The sequence below is a fragment of the Dendrobates tinctorius genome, unplaced genomic scaffold, assembly GCF_039654945.1.
Source record: "Dendrobates tinctorius isolate UK_male_01 unplaced genomic scaffold, ASM3965494v1 ptg000156l, whole genome shotgun sequence".
NCBI lineage: Eukaryota > Metazoa > Chordata > Amphibia > Anura > Dendrobatidae > Dendrobates > Dendrobates tinctorius.
The window spans coordinates 886,339-906,206 of record NW_027361823.1 but is presented as its reverse complement, the minus strand read 5'-3'; the positions used below and the strand labels follow the sequence as shown (position 1 = coordinate 906,206).

The following is a 19,868-nucleotide window of genomic DNA, read 5'->3' as shown; positions in this document are numbered from 1 at the left end:
ACTAGCAGGCGCAATGCTGACGCTAGGCTGCTGAAGCATTGGAGCAATAGCGCGCTGGCGCTGATAATAGCAATTACTCAGGCACTCTCACAAACGTAGTATCAGAGGGTTGGGGTTTCCAATGAGTCATTCACCAGTCCATGCATCCATCAACAAACATACAGCAGCAGTATGGCTATACTAGCGCATGGCGGAACAGCCATGCGCGCTTTTTATAGCGAACGGGACCTTCCGGAAATCTCCAGGTCTCCAAGAGGAGCCAATGGGATCCAACACAGGACCTGAACACCTGACTCCCGAACTCCAATGGGAGTTCGTCCCATGAGCATGCTCAGATGCAGGGGTAGAGGACTTAGCCTCTGGAGACAGTTGCCGCAAGGCAATCTCCTCTGCAGTCTCCTCTATAGCAGATGAAGAGCAGGAGACTGCAGAATGTGAGGATCTAGATCTCAGCAAAGGAGAGGCAGAAATCTGACTCCTAACACACAGCAGACCAAGCCAGGAAGCACAACAATAATCAGGAACCTCCCATAGGAAGAGGTAGCCTGATATAGCACATGATCACGAGAGCTTCCGGGTCCTCTAGTACCATAAGGAGGACTGACATGGAGACCGAACTGAGAAAAGCGCGCAAGCGCAGACATAACATGGGGGAGACAGGAACCTAGGTACAAGAGGTGCACGTGCGCACCCGGCGGGACCCCCAGAGTGACCGCGGCTCTGGAAGAGATGACGTCGGGACCAAGGTCCCGCCCCCAGGTGAGCGTGGCTTGACAATGGATTTGCCCTGCCTTCCTTACCGCAGATCCCTTTAAGAAAGGCCTGGGGTCAGTACCAAAATGCTGAGTGGATTTGCCCTAACTCGCATACCAATGATCCATGGGAGGGGGGGATTCATTTCTATCATGTGCTCTGTGCTCCTTTCTGGGGGGCAGACAATGACTGGGAGCTTATGTTCCCGGGAATGCTAGATTTCTCCCACCATGTCAGTGTCTGCTGAGGTGTTGGAAAACTTGCTCATAGCAACCAATCACAGCTCAGCTTCTTTTAACAAGCTCTGGTATAATGAGAGATGCTTAGTGATTGGTTGCAAGGAAAACTGTTGCTCATAGCAACCAATCACAGCTCAGCTTCCTTTGAACAGCTCTGGTGAAACGAAAGATGCTTCGTGATTGGTTGGTGATACACACATACTGTACATACATACATTCATTCAGTTTTATATATAGAGATGGTGGGTGCACGTCTGTATTCAGCTATGTAGTGTAGAAGATAGGGAAAAAGTGGATAATGTGTCCTGGAGGCAGGGCTCTAGATCACTATGTGTTATTTTATGCAGAAATGAGTCCTGGCTGGAAGAAGTGATGGCGATCTGCACTGGATGAAATACAAAAGCTAAGATGAAGGACTTCAACTAGAAAGATCACTGGTAAGTCAGTGTGTTACCTGTACATTGACACTATACACTGTATACTATGTACAGAGCTCCTGTGCATAATGTCACTGGTGATCACTGTATTACCTGTACACTGACACTGTATACAGAGCTCCTGTGTATAATGTCACTAGTGAGTCACTGTATTATCTGTACAATACTTACAGAGCTCCTGTCTATAATGTCACCGATGATCGCTGAATTACCTGTACACTGACAACATATACAGAACTCCTGTGTTTAATAGCACTAGTGAGTCACTGTATTACCTGTACACTGACACTATACACAGAGCTCCAGTGTATAATGTCACCGTTGATCGCTGTATTACCTGTACACTGACAATATATACAGAACTCCTGTGTATAATGTCACTGGTGAGCGCTGTATTACCTGTTCACTATACACTATATACAGAGCTCCTGTGTATAATGTCACTAGTGAATCACTGTATTATCTGCACACTATATACAAAGCTCCTGTGTATATTGTCACTGGTGATCGCTGTATGACTTGTACACTGACAATATATACAGAGCTCCTGTGTATAATGTCACTAGTGAGCCACTGTATTACCTGTACACTGTATACAGAGCTCCTGTGTATAATGTCACTGGTGACAACTGTATTACCTGTAAAATTTTGCCAGTATTGGGCCCTGAAATTCCTAGTTGCAGCCCTGACACCTTCAACCCTTTGCCTTCTGTACGCATGACAAACTAGTCTCTGGAGCTGTTCACATTATTAACGCTGCTACAAATCCTGAATTGACTACACATTTTAAATTCCTGTTTTTCACTCCTGGCTCTGTGTCTCCTGGTTTTCTATGCTCCGCTTGTCTGACTGCCATCAACATACCCTGCTGTCCTCGTCCTTGCTGTTCCACGTGCCACCTGGACTGTCCAGAACACTGTGCTACTGCCATGCTTCAGTGTTGCTCAATCTAATCTGTGAGAGGATCCACCTTATCAGTTGAGCCCATAACATTTTGATGGAGAGAATTTTGATAATGAAAATATCCAAAAAGGTAAGTTTGACAAATTAATAGGAAAAATAAAGTGCTTAGCATAAAGGAGTACATCCCATTTGAAAAGTAAGATTTTAATCAATATCTCACTGAACATAAGAATAGTTTCCAAAATTTTGACAAGACTGAATTTCATGGATTTTTTTATTCATAACATGAAGCTTTCATGCCAAGACGCATGAAAGCTGTGAATAAAAATCATGGTTATTCCACAAAATATTGATTTCTGAACTCTTCCTGAGTTAAAACATTAGTATTGTTGTTTCTAAATGATTATGAACTTGTTTTCTTAGCATTATTTGAGGTCTGCAAGCACTGCATTTTTTTTGGTATTTTGACCATTTCTCATTTTTTTGAAAATAAATACAAAATTTAGTGCTTGGAAATTCGAAGACATGTTGTCAGTAGTTTATAAAATAAAAGAGCAATTTACATATTACTCAAAAATATACAGTACCTATCAAAAAATCAGACAAAATGAAAATTTTGCAGTGGTCTCTAAATTTTTGCCAGAGCTGTATGTATATATAGACACAGGTTGATCAGCATTGTGGATCTCTAAAGAATTCATTTTGTATTATTATACTCTCTGCAAGCCATAGAACCGCATTGTATATACAATTTATGGATTTTTGCACTATGGGGTTCCTTTAGACATAGGAGTGAGCTCTGTTTAGAAATAGTGATTCCCTATTGAGGGTGCAGGGATAATAGAGCAATAGGGTGCATCTAGGGATAAATAGGGGCAGCCTTCATTGAGCGGGGGCACCACAACGTTACCCTCCTAGGGTGCCAACCTCCGCAGTCAGGCAGGGCATCATATAGGTAATCAATAGGGACCTATAGCAAAATCCTGGGTGATTGGTTTTAGTTCACTGTGTTTTGTTGTTTGGTGTGCACAGACAACCTCTTTTAGGTGGCTTTTAGTCAAGTTTAATAAAGTATATATCTTTTAACGGTTTTTTTTTCTGCATGGTTTTTTTCTGATTGACGCCCTAAGGCATAAGACATTAATTTTTGATTTCAACTAATGATTGCTAGAGTTGAGCGAAACGGGTCGAAAAATTTCAAAAGTCGCCGACTTTTGGCAAAGTCGGGTTTCATGAAACGAAACCCGACCCTAGGATGAGGTCGGCCACGAGGTCGGCGACTTACGCGCCAAAGTCGCGTTTCAAAAGTTTGTTTTGCGCTCTTTTTCAGCCAATCAGGATCCACGGACACTGTTGGCAACGTGATGACATAGGCAGGGGTCACCACCATCTTTCTGAAGGGCATGCAAGTGATTGGCTTGCTTTGGTGGGCGTCACAGGCGTTATAAAAGGGCGTGCACGCCGACCGCCATCTTACTTCTGCCAATCTTAGCATAGGGAGAGGTTGCTGCTGCTGATTCTGTAGGGAGAGCGTTAGGCAGGGAAGAAGAAAAAAAACTGCTTCTGCTGCTAGCGATTTTGCCTGTACAACACACCAGTCACTGTGTGTGCAGTGCAAGGGGAGGCTATATTGTGGTGGATCAGCGGTGTTGGTTGTTAGGCTGCCTTCTAAGGCTTCCTGACAGCTGCATTGCTGTTTACCCACTGCTCTGCAAACTGCTTTTTTAAAAGCAATTCCAATTTTTTTTTTTGTCCTGCTGAGGTACTGAGCGTGCATTTTTTCACACCATACAGCAGTGTACGCTCCTCACACAGTACCGTGTAACGGCTGTTATCACAGCCACAGTGAAGCTATCTGTGTGTCACTCTGTGAGAATAAGTCGAGGACATGTTCCGTTCTTACAGACCTGCACCTACTAGTTTTGTCTAGCTTTCAAACAGTTAAATATATTTGCTGTTTGATCACATTCAAAACTATAGAGAGACAGCGTGTGTCAGTCCGTATACTTAAAAAACACGGAGCTTGACAATTTTACGTACACACTGGACAGCCGTGTACATGCACGCTCCTCTCAGTACCATGTAACGGCTGTTATCACGGCCACAGTGAAGCTATCTGTGTGTCACTGTGGAAGGATAAGTGGAGGACTTGTTCCGTTCTTACAGACCTACACTCTAGGGAGATTCCTATTCTGCCCAATTCTACATACACCTTGTAGTTTGTGATACACTAGCCAATTTCTGCCTGTGACATAGCGCTCTGATATTCAGTGGGCCTCACACAATCCAAAAGTGTCCAGTGTCCACTAGTGTGTGCAGAAATTCAAAATCTCCCTTATCCTGTAGTCACTTTTTTCACACCTGTGCCATCGAGCCTGTGACATAGCGCTCTGATATTCAGTGGGCCTCACACAATCCATAAGTGTCCAGTGTCCACAAGTGTGTGCAGAAATTCAAAATCTCTGTGATCCTGTAGTCACTTTTTTCACACCTGTGCCATCGAGCCTGTGACATAGTGCTCTGATATTCAGTGGGCCTCACACAATCCAAAAGTGTCCAGTGTCCACTAGTGTGTGCAGAAATTCAAAATCTCCCTTATCCTGTAGTCACTTTTTTCACACCTGTGCCATCGAGCCTGTGACATAGCGCTCTGATATTCAGTGGGCCTCACACAATCCAAAAGTGTCCAGTGTCCACTAGTGTGTGCAGAAATTCAAAATCTCCCTTATCCTGTAGTCACTTTTTTCACACCTGTGCCATCGAGCCTGTGACATAGCGCTCTGATATTCAGTGAGCCTCACACAATCCAAAAGTGTCCAGTGTCCACTAGTGTGTGCAGAAATTCAAAATCTCTGTGATCCTGTAGTCACTTTTTTCACACCTGTGCCATCGAGCCTGTGACATAGCGCTCTGATATTCAGTGGGCCTCACACAATCCAAAAGTGTCCAGTGTCCACTAGTGTGTGCAGAAATTCAAAATCTCCCTTATCCTGTAGTCACTTTTTTCACACCTGTGCCATCGAGCCTGTGACATAGCGCTCTGATATTCAGTGAGCCTCACACAATCCAAAAGTGTCCAGTGTCCACTAGTGTGTGCAGAAATTCAAAATCTCTGTGATCCTGTAGTCACTTTTTTCACACCTGTGCCATCGAGCCTGTGACATAGCGCTCTGATATTCAGTGGGCCTCACACAATCCAAAAGTGTCCAGTGTCCACTAGTGTGTGCAGAAATTCAAAATCTCTCTTATAATGTAGTCACTTTTTTCACACCTGTGCCATCGAGCCTGTGACATAGCGCTGTGATATTCAGTGGGCCTCACACAATCCATAAGTGTCCAGTGTCCACAAGTGTGTGCAGAAATTCAAAATCTCCCCTGTCCTATAGACACCTTGTACCTTGTTTTACATTACTATATAGTTTGTTGGATTTTGTCTACATTTCTACAAAAAATGAGGAAGGCTGGTGGAAGAGGCCGTGGAATTGGGCGGGGGTTGGCAGCTGGTAATGATAGTGTTGGTGGTGGATCTGATGGTAGTGGCAAGAGCAAAATAGGACCGAATGCAGGAGGTGTTGAGCCTGCGTCATCGTCTGGCTCCATAAGGCTTCGAAGGCTTAGTTTTCTAGGAGTTGGCAAACCGCTTTTAAAGCCAGAGCATCAGGAAAAAGTTTTGTCTTACATTGCTGACTCAGCCTCCAGCTCTATCGCCTCCTCTTCTTCAGTTGTAAAAAGTAAAAGCACTGAGTGGTCATTGGAGGCTCATGTTCATGAACCACACCTTTCCTTGTGTCCTTCACCCCAACCAAGATTGAAGGATGACGCAGGCCATACTACTGATTACTCCATGGAGCTGTTTTCACATACCATGCCTGGATTATCAAGTGAAATGGTGAATTACCCAGGCCAAGATGAATCTGACATGGAGTGCACTGATGCACAGCCGCTGATAGATGATTCTGCTGGTACATTCACTCAGAGCACTACATTGTCCTCGCAGTGTACAGAGCCAGATTCTGACCCTGATGAGACTCAGGTGCCCCTTCCCGCACACTATACCACCATACACGGTGACACAGAGGAAGGTGCACATGACATTGAAGAGGAGGTGATGGATGACCCAGTTGTTGACCCAGATTGGCATCCATTGGGGGAAGAGGGTGCTGCTTCCAATAGCTCAGATGAGGAGCATTCACAGCAGACATCGACATCGCAACAGCTGTTATCTGGCAGGCCCGGAGCACTCCAAAGACAGGTTCCAAAAATCAAAAGAGTTGCTGGACAGCTTGTCCAGAGGGTCAAAAGATCACAGCGTGCTAGGCCGCAAAATGTCTGCCAAAGTAGGAAGAGTGCAGTGTGGCACTTTTTTGAACAAAATCCTCATGATCAGGCCAAGGTTATCTGTAAGAAGTGCGCAAAGACCTTTAGCCGAGGGAAAAATCTGAAAAATTTGAATACCAGTTGCATGCTTAGACATTTAACCACCATGCACTTGCAAGCGTGGACACACCAGACCTCAAGTGCCACATGTGCAACTGATTACAAAGAAGGTAGTCAGCAACGCTACATTGTTTCCCCCACTGTAAGCCCACCGGTTAGCACAGCAGCAAATGTTGAGGTGTCGTTGCAAGGCCACAGCAGTCAGGGAATCCCACTGTTATATCAACGAAAGACTGATTCTAGGCCATTAGAAAGAACACCAACTCCATCACCATCATCAACCCTCTCTCAGTCCGCCCTGTCCACCGCTACTTCCACCATATGCAGCTCTCAAGTCCAGCTCTCCCTCCCAGACACTATGAGTAGGTCAAGAAAGTACTCAGTCTCTCATCCGCGTACACTGGGTTTGAACGCCCACATTGCCAAACTAATCTCGTTTGAGATGATGCCCTATCGGTTGGTGGAAAGCGCAGCTTTCCGCGAACTCATGGCCTATGCAGTACCACGCTATGACCTACCCAGTCGCCACTTCTTCTCTCGCAAAGCCATCCCAGCCCTCCACCATCATGTAAAAGACCGCATTGTCCATGCACTCAAGCAGTCAGTGAGTGGAAAGGTGCACCTCACAACTGATGCATGGTCCAGTCGGCATGGCCAGGGCCGTTACGTGTCCATCACTGCGCACTGGGTTAATATGGTGGATGCAGGGTCCACAGGGGACAGCAGTGGTGGGACAGTGCTGCCTAGCCCACGGTATAGGAAACAGTTGGCTGTAGGCGTTCGACCCTCCTCCTCCTCCTCCTCCAGAAGCGAAAGCTCGTCCACAGAGCGCAGTCGTACGAGCACTCCATCTGCAGCTGCCACTGTTGCACACGAGGTGTCCCCCTATCGAGCAGCTAGTGGAAAGCGTCATCAGGCTGTGTTGCAGATGATGTGTTTGGGCGACAGACACACCGCCGAGGTGCTGGCCGAGTACTTGAAGCGACAAACTGAGTCATGGCTGGGCAGTGTACATCTTGAGGCAGGCAAGGTAGTTAGTGATAACGGCCGTAATTTTGTGGCAGCCATAGCCCTTTCAAAACTCAGCCACATACCTTGCTTGGCTCACACCTTGAACCTGGTGGTGCAGTGCTTCCTCAAAAATTATCCGGAGTTAACAGCCCTGCTCCAGAAGGTGCGAAGACTGTGCGCGCACATCCGCCGGTCGCCTGTACACTCCGTTCATATGCAGAAGCTGCAGCGATTGCTCCACCTTCCCAACCACCGCCTCATTATCAACATTGCAACAAGGTGGAACTCCACCCTGCACATGGTGGAGCGGCTGTGCGAGCAGAGGCAGGCCATGATGCATTTGTGGGAGGATACACGGCCAGGCACTTTGAGAGCAGACATGGAGTTGACAGGTGTGCAGTGGTCGAAGCTGAAAGACCTCTGTAAAGTCCTTCAGTGTTTTGAGGAATGCACACGGCTGGTAAGCGCAGACGACGCCATCCTAAGCATGAGCATCCCACTTATGCGTCTGCTCATGCAAACTTTGACGCACCTTAAGGAGCAGGCGTCTGCAGCCAATGTTGATGAGGAGGAAGAGGAGGAGGGAATCCTTGATGACAGTCAGCCATTGTCTGCTCAGGGACCTCTCCTGGACGAGGTGGAGGAAGAAGAGGAGGAGGAGGATGATGATGGGGATGATTACTTAGGGGAGGAGGATGCATCTCGTGGGGCAAGTGAAAATGTTGGCGTGGCAAGGTCTGGTACAGGGTTTGTGCGTGACTGGAGGGATGTGGATTTGCCAGAAAGTGATCCTCCAACCAGCACTCGCAGTGCATCATTGAAACCGGGAACATTGGCCCACATGTCAGATTATGCCTTGCAGATCCAAAAAAGGGACCCCCGCATTGCCAAAATGATGAACGATGACGACTACTGGTTGGCCAGCATCCTGGATCCACGCTATAAAGGCAAATCACAAAACATCATGCCACAGGAGAACCTTGACCTAATATTGGCTAATAAACAAGCAACTCTGGTAAATCGGTTGCTTGAGGCATTCCCAGCACACAGCAGCGGTGATGGTTCTCACACGAGCCGTACGGGCCGGGGGCAGCTTGGCAGAGGTGTTCATGGTGCACACAGCAGAAGTGGCGTTGGAGACAGGGGTTTCATGACAATGTTGTGGACTGATTTTTCAAGTACCGCTCACACAACTGGTAATACTGCATCGATGGAAAGTGACAGGAGACAGCAGTTGTCAACTATGGTTACAATCTACTTTTCCTCCCATATCGATGTTCTCCCACACAGGTCATTCCCCTTTGACTATTGGGCCGCTAAACTGGACACCTGGCCTGAATTGGCACAATATGCCTTACAGGAGCTCGCTTGCCCAGCTGCAAGTGTGCTATCGGAAAGAGTCTTCAGTGCAGCTGGATCAATCCTGACAGAAAAAAGGACCCGTCTGTCAACCCAAAATGTGGATGATCTAACCTTCATTAAAATGAACCACGCATGGGTTTCCAAGGATTTTGTCCCACCTTCCCCTGATGACACATAGGGTGACAGAAAAATGGCTTGCTTTGGTCCACCTCTTCCTGGGACTTGACCTATTTCGCCTTTTGCATCAGCTGAATGTCCAACATCAACATATGCCACTTTCTAAAACTCCCTAACTGTGCTGCCTCCCCCCCATGGCCTGGGTCACCACCTAGCGCATGACACCGTGCGAGTGCCGTTGCCCTGGACAGGTGGGTAGGCCGACTCTTGGGCGCAGGCACTGGCACAGGGTCCCTTATAGTGCAATCAAGTGTCTCTGACGGTGGTGGTGCACACCCGCCGTCAGACACACCTCCGTACTATGATGGGCCCAGTGCCAGTACCAACGCCCATGAGTGGGCCCCCCTTGCTTGGGCAGGGCCCCAGCATTTGCAATCTTTACCTCTCCCTGCTCCTCCGCTGTGTAGTCTGGGCCGTCAAATCCATACTGTGCCTGACACCGTCTGAGCCTGCCTCCTGATGTATAGACATATATTTTGAATGTGTACGCTATCCATACATGTTATCCGGGGATACGGTACCCTTTCTCACCTTTGTGCAATCACGTGCAAGCCATACTGGGCCTAACACCGTCTGAGCCTGCCTCCTGATGTATAGACATATATTTTGAATGTGTACGCTATCCATACATGTTATCCGGGGATACGGTACCCTTTCTCACCTTTGTGCAATCACGTGCAATCCATACTGGGCCTAACACCGTCTGAGCCTGCCTCCTGATGTATAAACATATATTTTGAATGTGTACGCTATCCATACATGTTATCCGGGGATACGGTACCCTTTCTCACCTTTGTGCAATCACGTGTAATCCATACTGGGCGTGAGAACGGCTGGCGAGCTGTTAAGCAAGCTACAGCACCTGTGGTTTGCACACGTAAGTTTTTCAGGAATGACGGTTAGGCATAATTCCGGAACTGCGGTTGACCTGCACTTACTGGGAAATCATCGTTCGCGGGTAATAATTGTAATCAGTGATCCCCATCACTAACGTTGTTCAGCGGGTTATCTGCACCTGTAAGTGACAAACGCTGGCCTTTTCAGTGTAGCGCACATGCAGCCACGGACATGTAAGGGTATGACACACCAGTTATTGGCCAATCTCATGTGCCAGAGCCTCACGTGTCCCTCTAGTAAGGACCGCGGGGCATGACGGAGTCTCGTTCGTTAACGGAATTAAGCTTGCAATGTGTGCATCTTTTCTGTAGCTGGCATGGTTGAGGTTTCCCAGGTGGAGTCGAATTTAACCGTAGGCTCCACTCCTGGTGGTGCCCTTCTGGACATTCCTTTAAGGTTCAGCTTTGCAACCATACTGCCCACGTAAAACAAACACTTTGCCTTCATGAACGCTGTTTGGAGGGTCATGACTCGTGGGAATAACGCTGCCCAATCAGTTAACCTGCTAGAGAGATCCTTTGTTGCTCCCAAGCATGACATCACACTCCCTAGGAGGAAGGTAATGCCACTGTGGCGACCGTACTCCTGGGGGCGACACAAGTGCACTGATGCCCAGCCACTGCTTGATGAATCTGCTGGTACATTGACCCAGACCACTACATTCCCCTTGCACGCTACACGGCCTGAATCTGACCCTGATGAAACTCAGGTTACCCTTCCCATATACAGTTCCATCTTACACGGTGACAAAGAGGAAGCTGCAGATGAAAGTGCAGGTTCGGCCCACCCGCCATCAGACACAACACCGTACTATCAGGGGCCCTGTGCCAGTGCCGTCGCCAACGAGTGGGCCCCCCTGCTTGCTCAGGATCACAGCACTTGCAAGGTTGAAATACTGTGCAGTGAGATGGAAGATGGGGACGACGAGGAGTCCAGACTAGTACAGGGATTCCCTAGCGAGGAGACTTATTTGATTGTTTTCAATGTTGGGACAGCAATTTTTGGGGAGCACTATACTCTGGAGAATGATAGATGGGGCCCACCATACACTGGAACATTCCAAAGGTGGACATCAGACACTGGAGCAGCATTTACAGGGCCCATTATACACTAGAGCATTAGAAATGGGGCCCATTATGTTTGGAGCATTATTTGGGCCCATAAGACAGTGGAGCTTCATCCATGGGGACCAACATATACTGTAGCATTATGTGGAGCTCATCATATACTGTTTCAAACATTATATGGGACCAATGATTCTGTATGGAGAAATAGATGTGCCTCATCATGAGATGTAAAAAGTGAAGTATTTTTCATTGTACTATACCGCTATTTCTCTGCCGTATCGGAGCATGATGAGTTGTGTTATGTGTTAAAGGGGCGCTCTTTCGCCCAGGGCACATGAAAACCTGGAGCCAGCCCTACCCCCCCACAACTTTAGCCAAATAACCCCCATTTTTCAGTGCATAACTTGTATTTTGAAGTTAATTAAGGTTGACAAGCTTAAGTAAGAAGAATTGATGCTTTTGGCATTCAAATGGGCACTGTAGGTGTGTTTCCTGTCCTCTCACTGCCGCCTTTTATTCCCCATTGACTTACATTGGGTTTCGTGTTTCGGGACGACCCCGACTTTTCCCTATAATCGGCCGATCTTGCTCGACCCGACTTTTGGAAAAGTCGGGTTTCACGAAACGAAACTCGACCCTAAAAAAACAAAAGTCGCTCAGCTCTAATGATTGCATCAAGTCTTCAAGGCATGGAATTAACAAGCTGGCAACATATTACAACATCTTTTTCCATTCTTCCATTCTTTTAGAGTCTGGATGCTGGATGCAGAGCGATAATCAACTTGTCTATTCAGAATTCCCCATAGGTGTTTCGATTGGGTTCAGATCAGGAGACATACTTAGCCACGTGAGCATTTTCACCCTGTTCTTCAGAAATGCAGCAGTGGCCTAAGATGTGTGATTTGTATCATTGTCATATTGGAAAAGTGCACGTCTACCAAAGGTATGGAGTAATAGTTGCATCTTCTTTTTCAATATAAAGCAGTACATCTGTAAATTCATGGTTTCATCAATGAACTATAACTCCCGAGACCAGGAGTGCTCATGCAACCCCACATAAGGACATTGTCACCATCATGTTTCAATGTAGGCACCATGTATTTTTCTTTACAGGTCTAATCTTTCTGATGCTATACAATTTTAAAGCGATCCATTCCAAACTTATATGTCTTGGTCTTATCACACTAGAATATAGAGTCCCATATTTTCTAGCATGGATCCTGGCAATATGTAGGCAGGCTTTTTTGTGCATGGGCTTTTGGAGAGGTTCGGGGATGACTCCAAGCATGCCATGGGAAACACTCACCCTGGTTTAGCTTTCTATTTCTTTAGTTAACTACGGTGAACTTGAATGATGATTTTATTCAAACCTTTTCATCAGAAGACGCTCCTTTTTAAGTGTAATTTTCTTTGATAAACCTGGAGTCTATGAGATTGCTACAGTTCCATATTTGATAAATTTTTGTATAATTTTTGCAACAGTTTTCTGACTGATAAATAAATCTTTGCTGATCTTCTTTGTAGCCTTCACCTTTCTCGTTTAAAAAAAATATTTTCTTTCTCAGGTTTTGTGACATTTCTCTTCCCCGTGGTGCCATTGCTGAAAGCATGAAATGACAAGTAGTTTTCCTAGTTAAGCAATGACCTTTTTTTGTCAACTGCTTGCTTGACAACAGTTTACTGAATAATTAGACATACCTGTAGTTGAATTCCAGTTGAATAAAATCTTATAGTGTAAACTTTAGCTTTGACTTTCATTGGCATGTGCTCATTTTTACAACATGGCCTTAAATTAATTTGTTAGGAAAATTACTTTTATGGGTGTGCGAAACCAAATCTTGCTTGCAATCAATGGTTCACATTTGTGGAAGTATTTTATAGTATGGTATCCAATAGAAAATGTTGATTCTGAAAGGAAGCTAAAGGTGTTCTGACAAATTTGTATAATTCTATAATACTGTAGATAAGCCCCCGATGTAACCTGAAAGATAAGAAAAAGAAGTTAGATTATACTCACCGGGGGGCACGGTCGGGTGCAGTGGGTGTCGCAGTTTGGTCCGGCGCCTCTCATCTTCTAACGATGATGTCCTCCTTCTTGCTTCTGCCGTGTTTCCTGTGCAGGCATACTTTATCTTCCCTATTGAGGGCAGAGCAAAGTACTGCAGTGCGCAGGCACCGGGAAAGGTCAGAGAGGTCCGGCGCCTGCGCACTGCAGTACTTTACTCTGCCCTCAATAGAGCAGATACAGTACGCCTGCACAGGAGCCACAGCAGAAGTAAGAAGGATGACGTCATTGCTAGAAGATGGGAGGTGCTGGACCCAGACCGCGACACTCATCGGACCGGACCCCAGGTGAGTATAATCTAACTCATTTTTCTTATCTTTCAGGTTACATCTGGGTCTTATCTACAGCATTACAGAATGCTGTAAATGGGCCCCTGATGGCGGTTGCCGCAGTTCAAAGAGCAAAAATGGGGTGACAGATTCCCTTTAAGCTTATCATATATTGTTCCTGTTTGTTCCTGAATATAGAAGCTCTGTTGTCACACGCTTGGAGAGTATCCTAAATAATCTGCTGCCAACAGACTTTCAATTACACATTTATTTTTCTTCATTCTTAATGTATTAGAAAGCAGCAACAAGCCACAAAAGAAAATCTGAAATCTGTGTTAATTAGATATGTGTTTGCTAGTCACAAGAAACTGTACTGACTTTTTAATTCCTTGTGCAATGTTTTATTGATTTGTTTTTTTTTTCTAAATACAAAAGAAAATTCTCCAAAATCTAGACATTTAACTGAAACTGTCTAGCTCACAAAGTGTGTGTGTGTCTGTCGCAAACAATTTTTCTCCTTTATTTTCCTAGTCAAATTTAATATTTCTACACACCACACCAATGCAAAACCCTGCTGCAGGTGCACATGTGTCTACGTAGCATTTGATTTATCATTTTTGGGAAAAAGGTTGAATTTTTCTTAAAAAATGTAAAAAAAAAGTAGACATTTAATTGTCCATGTCTCTTCTTGCTCATCTTTTTTACTAATCCAATTTGACAAACTTACATACCAGTCCTAAACTGTGGCCTGTTGCCGCTACATTTTGTTTTCTTTAAGTAAGTACACCTACCTAACTAGCACTTCTGGCCTCAATGTATCAGGCAGAGAGTGTGACCACCTTACAGAGAGAAATGGCAGTGTAATCTGAAGATATTCCAGTACATGAAAATTATAGTAATAACAAGGAGCGATAATTATGTCCTTAGCATATAAAATGCAATACTGACGATGAGTCGCACCAACAGAGTATATCAGCTGTTCTATTGTACGGATGATGAAGATACAAAGGTAAGTATCTTAAAATCGAACGTTCCCAACTAGAATGACAAAACACAGAATAGATTGTATGGGGAGGTGGCTTCCCTGAATGATTAAACATTTTTTGCTCTTTCACACATTTTTAAGAGTAAAATGTTGCACGATCCTTTTAATAAATTTTAACATGTCGCACATTAGTCTTCAAGAGCGCAAAAAGAAAATAAACAGATATTGTACTCCTTTGTCATGCCAGAGTACGATTGTGCAAAAATTTTGAAAATATCTAACTAATTAAATCCATATCCACGTTGTTAAGCAGGCCTAAAAATGATGACGACTGAAAAAAAATAGCATAAAAATGGTGCAAATACTATAGTACATATTGCGCCGAATGAAAATATGCTCAAAATCTCCTTTTTTCAACAAGATAAATGTACAAAAAGATTGATGAATTGCGGCCATAGTGTTCTAGAGGTTTAAACTGTTGTTAATCTCCCAATAAATGAGCTGCCTCCAGTATCACAGAGATGCAAAAGGGCTATGGAATTAAGGAGCAATTAACCATTGATCTGGATGATTTAAATACCTGGACATAAATAGCATGAATGGTAAGATGGATGGATCTAGACAGCAGGGAGGAGAGACTGAGCCAGAAGGGCTTAAAGACAGCTGCTCATTTAAACCCCTAGGGTGTGAAGCACATTCCTGTCAAAAGATCTCACAATCTCCATGACTATAAACTTAATATAATGTGGCTCATTACTTTGCATGGCATTAACATGCCTCCCTAGAAGATATATCTTGCTTTTTTGTTAATCACCCTCTTCAATCTACCATTAATCAAATCCCAAATTTGAAATGTCTGCACCTTTAATGAACTAATAAAAGGTTCCTGGTGTGCAGGTAGGTGCAACACTGGCAGACTCAGACAGAAAAAGGGTCCCCATGCAAGAACAATATGTGGGTCCTATTGCAGTGCAATAACTCATCATAATGCACAATTCTGCCTGTTTTGGAGGTGGTAGTGGCCTCCTTAGCTCTTGGAGACAATGATATGCCCAATCCTTCTAACCTCTATGTAGAAACAGGATGTATCTTTTCTCTGCATGAGTCAGCATAAGAACTACAATACTACATCACTGTAATGTCCCTGGCAGCTCTTCAACTTTTGACCCAGCTGCTCAGCACCTCCCTTCTTCCAGGGATTTTGCAGTGATGTAGAATTGTTGTTCTAATAATTACTCATGTTCTGAAAAGAGACCTCCTGTTTCTACATAGCGCTTAGAAGGATTCAGCTAGTCAGTTTTTAATCATGTAATGTCATTGACCTAACGGAAAAGAGAAGAATTAGCTGGGTAGTAGGACAAAATGAGCAATTGTAAGTACACAGTGCTATATAATATGGTGACTGCAATATAATAAGAGGTGCTTCTTTAATGTATTATTGCCCATCTAATATATAAAGCTCAATGTGGGTGTGTGTGTATGTATGTATGTCTGGGATTGGCATCCGCACCGTCGCAGCTACAGCCACAAAATTAGGTACAGTCACACGTCTGGACCCCGAGAGCATCATAGGCTGTGTTGTGAGGTGAAATTTTAACCCCGTGCGTTCCAATTCACCAAACAATTTTGCCCCTATCTACATAATGGGGAAAAAGTGTATGTATGTATTGGCATCTGCACCGTCGTAGCTACAGCCACAAAATTTTGCACAGTCACACATCTGGACCCCGAGAGCGTCATAGGCTATGTTGTGTGGCGAAATTTTAACCCCGCGCATTCCAATTCACCAAACAATTTTGCCCCTATCTACATAATGGGGAAAAAGTGAAAGGAAAAGTGTTGGAGGCAAATTGACAGCTGCCAGATGTGAACAAGGGGGACTTATAGAATGAGAGCGATGGCGCCAAAGAGTATATACCGTACAGTTGCTAAGGTGGGGCCCTGACATGGGATACACACCACACACTGGGATATGAACACACACACAAAATGCGCCACACACTACCACGTGCTTCAACACATATACCACCCTCAGCACACATTTCACCACACATACACCAACCTCGCCACATAAAAGTCAAAACACAAAAGTTGCCACTCAAAACTCGCCACACTGTCCCAGAGCTGTTTAAAAGATAAAAAATGAGCTGTGATTGGTTGCTATCAGCAACAGTTTTCTTTGTAGACAGTTGTGGTAACTGAGGCCTATTATTCTTATCATTTCTATGGTGTTATCGTCCTTCTGTAAAGCTGGAAATAACACAATTTATTACCGTGCCAACACAGACCACCCTCTGACACAGACTGCTGGGGGAGCCCAGTATCACACAGGATAGGATTAGATACACAGCTCAGCAGTCAGTATCATACAGGAGAGGATTAGATACACAGCTCAGCAGTCAGTATCACACAGGATAGGGTTAGATACACAGCTCAGCAGACGGTATCACACAGGATAGGATTAGATACACGGCTCAGAAGTCAGTATCACACAGGATAGGATTAGATACACGGCTGAGCAGTCAGTAACACACGATAGGATTAGATACACAGCTCAGCATTCAGTATCACACAGGAGAGGATTAGATACATGGCTGAGCAGTCAGTAACACACATGATAGGATTAGAAACACGGCTCAGCAGTCAGTATCACACAGGATAGGGTTAGAAACACAGCTCAGCAGATGGTATCACACAGGATAGGATTAGATACACGGCTCAGCAGACGGTATCACACAGGATAGGATTAGATACACTGCTCAGCAGTCGGTATCACACAGGATAGGATTAGATACACTGCTCAGCAGTCAGTATCACTCAGGATAGGATTAGATACATGGCTGAGCAGACAGTATCACACGGGATAGGATTAGATACACGGCTGAGCAGTCAGTAACACACAATAGGATTAGATACACAGCTCAGCAGAAAGTATCACACAGGAGAGGATACTTGGGTAATCGTTTAGTTAATTTGCTTTGTAAATCTGTAGTGTTGAATGTATGATGTGAAATGTTTTTATGTGCAATATAATCATTATAATTTGTTATAACTAACCACAATTGGTTACAATGCCCAGGCAATGCCGGGCTCTTCAGCTAGTTGAGCTATAAAATGGAAATGTAGGTTTTCCATTTGCTGCACTACAGGGCATGTGAACCAGGCATTGGTGTAGCGATGAACCTTTACCAAAACACATTATTTATTTTTCACACAAAGTACTTTAAGTCGCAGCAGGGTCAATAAACTTACAACATGTGGGCATGTGCTCCTGGTTGTTTTCCTAACCCTGGCTTTGCTGAGTTGATGAAGTTTGTCATCTTTATGATTTATAATGAAACTAATGGCCCCGTCACTCACAGCGATCTCGCCAGCGAGATCGCTGTGTGTGACATGTGTCAGCGACTGGCCCCCCTGCCGGGTATCGCTGATCGGGCAGGATCGTCCTGGGCCGTTTTTTGATCGTTGGTCTCCCGCTGACCAGCGCGCATCGCTGCATGTGGCAGCGAGAGACCAGCGATCAGCAACACTGGTTTCCAATGTAAACATCGGGTATCTAAGAGCCGCGCGGCTCTAGATACCCGCTGTTTACATTAGAAACCAGCTTGCTCGCTGGTCCTGTTCGCTGGAGGGGCTGTCTATGGACAGCTCACCAGCAATCAGCTAACGATGTCCCAGCGATCCCATCCACGTCGGATCGTTGGTGGGATCGCTGGGACATCGTTATGTGTAACGGGGCCTTTAGACTACCAGTCGAATTTCCTGCATGTTCGAATAGTAAACTGAAAACAGCAGCTATAAAATCTACAACGAGAGAAACATTGACACAAATTGTCCACTCTCACAGTGAAATCCCTTGTGCTTTTCGGTGCCGTGGATTTTGCTGCAGATTTTTCACATTGAACAAACCTGTGTGTGCCTGTAAGGGATGTACGGGGGCCAGTTTATGCTCCGCGCTCCTTGCGTACGTCCCTGGTAAAACAGGTACATCCCACATGTCTTGTGGTATTGTTATATTGTGTATTGCGTTGTACCTATGTCTATGCATTCTAGAGATATATGGATAGTATAGGACTTAGACCAGTAGGGGGCGCAGTAGATTAGGATATGTCTGGTTAGGAGGGGCCACAGCCATTCATTTACACCAGAGGCGTAGCTAGGAGTTTGGTTTGGGTGAGAGAGGGGCAACTGAGTAGCCCACTAACCAGGTAACCCTCACTACAACTATGGTGGCGTACCCTAATAGTGCATGTAGGAGAACCTCAGCAGATGACCGCGCTGTTACTGAAAATAATCTCTATACAAAGATCAACACTCATATTAGCACCATATGGTGACATATAATGGTAGGTACCAGTGCTGCAGAACATATAACAGATCACAGCACAGTTATTGATGGTCACTTACAGCCAGTAGCGTACCTACCGGGGGCAGAGGAGGTGGTTGCCTCGGGCCTTGCGCTCTGAGGGGGCCCACCTGGAGCTACGCTACAGTAACTGTATCGGCGTTCGCAGCCACCTGTATTCTAAAGGGAAAACAAAAGTTAGATGTTTCTTCCCTATAAATTTACTAAAGGAAAAATAATAAATAATAATAATAATAAACATCACAAATCAGCAAATAACACAAACATATTTGATGTCCCTGTAATTGTAATAACAATCTTCTCTGATTATTGCATTTTTTTACTGCTTTTTCCCCCTTATTTGAGTGTTTTAATGCACTAAAAATGGAACAGAATTTTTTACGTTTTTTTTCAGGCTCTGCACAGAAGCTTATAGAGAAAAAATGCACCAAAACTGCACAATTCAGCAGCGTGTTTAGACAGACCATGCGTGGAGTTTTCATGAAATCACATCCTCTTTGACAATTGGACCGTGGTCATTTGTAGAGTAAATGCTGTGTTTTTCTGCTACCTTTTTTGCATAAATTCTGCTGTGTTTAACTGTCCAAGGAAATTGGATGTGATTTCTTGAAAACTTCAACCGACGCTGAGCTGTGCCATTTTGGTGCTTTTTTCACTATAGGCTTCTATGTGGAACCTGAAAAAAACAAAAGTAAAGAACCGCAATTTTTTTAAGTATAGACTCAAAGCTTTACTGTACTACAAAAACCACATTAAAAACTGCAATAACGTGCAAAATGTCACGGTCCTGTTAGGGTCGGCATGCAGTCACCGCTAAGCCAGGACTCACCCACACTGCAGAGGGGCCCGATGTCAGACATGGCCGGATAGTTCAGGCAAACATGACCTGGGGAAGCTGAA

At 44.8% G+C, this 19,868-nt stretch overlaps 1 long non-coding RNA gene across 1 annotated transcript in view; it reads left to right on the top strand.

Moving 5' to 3' along the window:
* Nucleotides 1-13,027, top strand: part of LOC141051241 (uncharacterized) — a 63,696-nt gene extending 50,669 nt beyond the window's left edge. The window contains exons 2-5 of the long non-coding RNA XR_012220598.1: nt 1,340-1,429; nt 2,342-2,462; nt 12,033-12,226; nt 12,849-13,027. This is a non-coding gene — a long non-coding RNA (uncharacterized lncRNA). The remainder of the gene's footprint in view (nt 1-1,339; nt 1,430-2,341; nt 2,463-12,032; nt 12,227-12,848) is intronic.
* Nucleotides 13,028-19,868: the final 6,841 nt, after the last annotated feature.